The following is a 6,000-nucleotide window of genomic DNA, read 5'->3' as shown; positions in this document are numbered from 1 at the left end:
TTAAGAGAGTGGAGTAGGGTGGACTCTTAAGAGACTGAAGAGTTTCTTCAGCCGAGGAGAAAATAGTGGAAAGACAAAGGGGTAGGAGAAATATTCTCCAAACACTGAATGACAGTGAATAAATAAAACATTATTGATCACAATAGAGATGTGCTCATATCTCTATCTCAACCTTCCATCAGCAGACTGATCACACTAACAATTACAGCACTTTGACAGTCTCATTTTGTGATGCAGTTCATTTCAATTCCACTGAGTATCCATTGGGTGCATTCCAAATCACATACTTTTTCTTTTTACTTTTAGAAGGTACTGCAGCTGTCCTTACAAAGTAGGCTACGTACTGTTGCATGCTGTATGCACACAATCAGAACATACTATGGGCCCTATTTAGATGGTCTAAAACGAGAAGCGCCAGGAGTGCGGCGCATGGGCGTGTCCCAGTCACTTAGACAACGCGTTTTCAGACTGTGCGCCATGGTGGAGAGTCTGAAAGGGTTGGACTTACTCTGTGAATTAGTCATAGGTGTGTTTTGGGCGTATCATTCAATAAGCCAATCAGAGTGTCACCTCTCGTTCCCTTTAAAAGAGGTGCGATTGGAGCGCACGGCGGAGAGCTATTAGATGGCGGACCTACCAACTGGAAAGAGTGAGCGTTTTACAGCTGAGGAGACGGATCTCCTCGTGCGGGAGGTGAAGGCTCGTCAGAACCAGATCTACGGGGACAGCAGACAGGCACCCAAGCTCCCCGAGGTAAAGCAGGCGTGGGATCACTAATACAAGAAAGATCTTACTAAATATATATTATTTAAACCTGTTTTCATCATATAACAGAGCACAGCTGTCAGGACTGCCGCGGAGCTCCCCAAGGTGCTGATCCTGCAGCTAGGACCTGTTCAGCGTTTTCTCCCCCACCCACATTTGTTAATAGTTTTCACATGTTTCCTAGAGCTGTGTTCTGCCTCTTATTTGTTCTCTCTACACTCAGATGTTAATATAATATAATGTAGCCTAGTATAACATGTTAAAATAAATGCAATGTGTGGGCTTTGGTTTTCAATCAAAAAATGATTGATTGGTCAGATAATTTCACAATTGAATTTGTCATTATTACAAATTATGATGATCATTATTACTGCGATGAGATCATTCTGATTAATGACTGACCATTAAGACGTGTTTCTGATAAATATTTTAATGTGCACAATAATAACCTTTCACATTGTAAACATATTTTTATTTGTTATCTTTTGCATATGTGTGGCTCCTCCATGTGTGTCTGAGCAGAGTGCACGCGCGTTGTGCACCCGCCTAGAGACGCATATTGCTAACTTGTTTAACAGCGAAATACTGCGCCGTTCACTTTAGACCAGGTTTTTGCTGGTCACTGGCGCATTTGCTTTTTACATCATCTAACTAGCAACGCGTCATGACTGCGCCTGCATCTAAATAGCAATGACACTTGCGACATGGATTATGCGCCGTCCGCCGTCCGCTTTAGACCGTCTAAATAGGGCCCTAGGTGTTTCTCAGTGTCAAGGAAGGATCCTCAAATGGCCGAATTTGAAGGATGCTACATCATCGACCCCGAAGGACTGTTCCAATGTCAAGGATCCTTCCAAGTTTCACGGAGGACTGAGTCCTTCTTTCAGAGAAATTCGGAGGATGCCTGTGTGGATCCTCCGCTTGTAAAAAATCCCCACAGTGCTTTGCACAGTACACGATTTCCTGGAAATGAGGGTAAGGCCTCCTCAATTAAACCTGCCGGAGTTTGGCAGAGTTTAGATAAATAGGCTATGTCATTTAGGCTATTTGAATTAATATCTCCACGAGTTTTTATCAAACAAGCGTGGAAATGAATATTGACAGAAACCTAATGATTTAGGAAAAGTTTTTTAAATGAATCATTCACAGCAGAGATGGAGCGCTAAGTGTCCCCCTCCCCTCCGCCCCCCAGTATTCACATGATAACGACTTGATAACTGCTTTCATTCTGTTTGTTTCATTATTATTTTTATACAGTCTATGGTTTCAATATGTGTATTTTTCGGGGGAATCGCGGTGAGAACGGCCACAGTAAAGACATTAGAATATCCTGCGGTCAAAGCATCACTCATTTGTTTTGAGGTGAACATAGCCTATTTCAGTGGATTAGCCTACCTGGCGGTATCATGTACAGTCGACGCGATCAGCTGTTTCAGAGCAGTGCAGCTCATCGGATCAGATCCGCTATTCATATTACTGTAGCGCAGTGTGTGGCGACACACACAGAAAACACTTCGAGATGACAGAGTGATTCTGTGTGTGAGTCTGTGTTCATACAGTCTATGGTTCATACTGTAGATGATAATTTAGAACTTTTTAGCTGTTGTCTTTATTTCATTAGCTACTCCACTTACTCTTAAATATGATCTAGAAATATATTCTCAATAAACGTCGTGATTCTGACAATACTGATACATTTGTTTAAAACTGTACAACAACATTAGAGAGAGCTACAATAATCACAGTACCCTGAAACCTCCTCAGTCTCCTGGGCCCAGTATTTCAAAACTTGTAATCTGGATCAGAATAATCCGGACAATGAAATCCTCCTTTTCTCAGTCAGGGATCAAAGTGATCCTGCAGACTTTATCTGGGTATTTCAAAACATTGGCAGGGTGGATCACTTTGATCCCACTCTGACTGGATACGGATTTCCAAATCTCACGACTCCGCCCCTGGATCTGAAACGTTTCCCCTTTGGGGGCGTGGCTTTCAGATTATGACCAGTTGCGCTCTGTCTACATGGCAGACTACTTCATGAAAGGAGCAGTTGGGTAGCGGATCCAACGTTGTATCCAGAGGAACGCTGAATTGCTCCGTGAGGAGCTTAATTCAATTAAATTGCATAACTTTAAGCAAAGGAAGTGAACTACTGTTGATGTTATGAAATGGATGAAGAAGAAGGGAGATGGGAGACTAAGGGAAAGAACAATAGGAAGAGATCTAACTCAGAGTGTAAGGATAAAGATGGAGGGGAAGAGCAGCGGATAGTTGCAAAGACAATGAGAATGGACAGTAGTCAGTCAGAAGAGTTTAAAGTTATCTTTAATTTGAAGGGGGAGCAGTCAGGGTTTAGGTCTCTCAATCCTATAAAGCTTGCTAGAGCTTTGAAGGGAGAGCTGGGTGAAATTGTTGGTGCAAGAATTTTGGCAGATGGGAAATTGCTTGTTCTGTGTAAGTCTGCAGCCCAGTTGGCCAAAGCTGTTTCTCTGCAGTTAATAGGGAAGAAGCGAGTTGAAGGATGTGTCCCAGGAAGTAGGGCTGGTGGATTGAGAGGGGTTATCTATGGGGTTTCGGCTGAAATCTCCATGGCGGAACTAGTCAGGGGAATTGAAGGGGTGGATGTCAGTGATGCATATAGGATAAGGGTCTTCCGTGATGGAGAGAAGTGTGATTCAACAACAGTGGTGTTAACTTTTAAGGAAGAAGCTGTCCCAGAGCGTGTGTTTCTGGGGTGTTTGTCCTTCAAAGTGTACCCATATCGAAGGCCTCCTTTAAGGTGCTATAAATGTCAGCGATATGGCCATATTGCAGCTGTTGTCGAGGAGTAAGGAGATGTGGTAAGTGTGGTGGCGAACACGAGATCTTTGACTGTAAGGAAAGGGAAGTAAAGTGTGGTAGCTGTGGTGGAGGACACATTGCTGGGAGCCGAGATTGTGAGAAGTATAAGCAAGCTAAGAGTGTGCAGCAGTATAGGGAAGTGAATAAAGGGGTGTCTTATGCTGAGGCTCTCAGGAAGGCCAGAAAAGGTGGTGAAGATGGTGTAATAAGCAAAGAAAGAGGGGGGCCTCCACAGGGTGCATATGCTATGGAGGAGACAGTGGTGGTGAGCAAGGTGAATTTCCTGGCCTTCATTGTTGAGGTACTGTGTGTGGTCAAGCAGACCAAAAATAACTCTGATATGGTGAGAAGTGTTGTGCAGGCTGCAGAGAGGGTTCTTGGGATTGGAGGGGTGGATCCGTCTGCTCTCCATAGACCAGTTTTCTCAAGAGAGAGAAGGGATAGAGTTGAGAGGGAGCAAGAGATAACTGCAGATGATATTTGAAGTATTCATGTTTTTTATCCTCCAGTGGAATGCTAGGAGTTTAATTGCCAATGGGCAAGAGTTGTGGATGCTTTTAAAGAGAGGCTGGAATTAATATGTGTGCAGGAGACATGGTTGAAGCCAGTGTTGAGTTTTGTGATACCAGGGTATGTGTGTCTATGGAATGATAGAAATACAGCTGGGGGAGGGCGTGCAGTCTTCATTAAAGAAGGAACTCAGCATAGGAGAGTAAATGTGAAATCAGACTTTGAGTGTGTGGTGGTGGAAATATGGAACTCCTTAGGTAGGTTCCCAGTGGTTAATTTCTACAACCCATGTCTCCAGTTGGATTTGGAGAAATTGGAAGGGTTAATGGGTCAGGTGTGCCCTCCAGTGGTGTGGACAGGAGATTTGAATGCACATAACCCTCTGTGGGGCAGTAAAAGAAAAGATAGGAATGGTGCAGTAATTGAAGACTTTTTGGATAACCACTCTCTTGTGATGATGAATGATGGTAGAGCGACTAGGTTTCAGGTAGGAAATGGGAGTCTGTCATGCTTGGACCTTACTTTTGCATCATCTCAGTTAGCCAGGTGTGGAGAATGGGAGCTTATGGATTGCTATACTATGGGGAGTGATCATTTCCCGATTTTAAGCCGGTTTGGTAGAGACTTGCAGGTGGAGGAGGGTAGCACAGTGAGGGGGTTTGACTATCATAAAGCTGATTGGGACAAGTTTCGGAAAGAGCTCACTGCAAGTTTGGGAGATGTGATGAGTGAACACAGTGTAGAGGAGTGGAATAGGTCATTCTGCTCTGTAGTGATAGAAGCAGTTAGGAAGGCAGTGCCAGTGAAGGAGGGTAGGAAAAAGAGGAGGATAGTGCCGTGGTGGAACAAGGCTTGTAATGAGGCAGTGAGGGCTCGCAATATAGCGTATAGGCAGCTTAGGAGAAGCCCAGATGAGAGCCATGTTATTGAGTACAAGAGGCTGAGAGCAAAGGCCAGGAAGGTTATCAAAGAGGCTAAGAGGGACAGTTGGCGTAAGTTTTGTGGCACTATAGGCGCAGATACAACTGTAGGGCAAGTCTGGGGCATGATTCATAAAATGGCTGGAAATAACAGAGGAAAGTCAATGCCTGTGTTGGTAGAAGGGAGTGAAGAAAGTGTGAGCAATAAGGAGAAGGCTGACCTGTTAGTCAGGACCTATCAGAGAGTGCACAGTGCTAGCAATGTGGGAAGGGAAGGACAGTTGAGGAGAGAGCAGATGCTTGAGCAGGAAGGATATAAGTTGGGGGTAAATATAGATAATAGTGATGTGGTAAATGTATTCTTTTCTATGCAAGAGTTGAAGCGTGCAATAGGGCGAGGGCGAAACACCACCCCAGGGAGAGATGGTTTAGGGTATGAGGTGTTTAACCAAATGGATGATGATGCATTAGATGAATTGTTAGCCTTAATAAACACAGTATGGGAGGAAGGAGTTCCAGTAGAGTGGAAGCATGCAGTGGTCATTCCAATATTGAAGCCCGGGAAGGAAGCCAGTAGTCCTGGATCATATAGGCCCATTGCCCTTACAGCAGTTGTATGTAAGATAATGGAGAGAATGATTGCTGATCGGATAGTGCACTGTTTAGAGCGGAGAGGGTACTTTTCCCCATATCAAAGTGGTTTTAGGCTGGGTCGGGGAACCATGGATGCTGTCCTGGTATTAGACAGAGATATTAAGAAGGCACTGGTGAACAAAGAGGTGGTGGTTGCTGTATTTTTAGATATAGAGAGGGCATATGACATGTTATGGAAGGAGGGACTGGTGATTAAGTTGTATGATGCAGGGGTCCGGGGCAGGATGCTGAATTGGATCAGGGAGTTTCTAGTAGGTCGTACTATTCAGGTGAAAGTGGGAGAGAGCTTTTCTAGTACTGTAGCTGTGGA

This window comes from Epinephelus fuscoguttatus, linkage group LG12, assembly GCF_011397635.1.
Source record: "Epinephelus fuscoguttatus linkage group LG12, E.fuscoguttatus.final_Chr_v1".
NCBI lineage: Eukaryota > Metazoa > Chordata > Actinopteri > Perciformes > Serranidae > Epinephelus > Epinephelus fuscoguttatus.
This window is presented reverse-complemented; position numbering follows the sequence as displayed.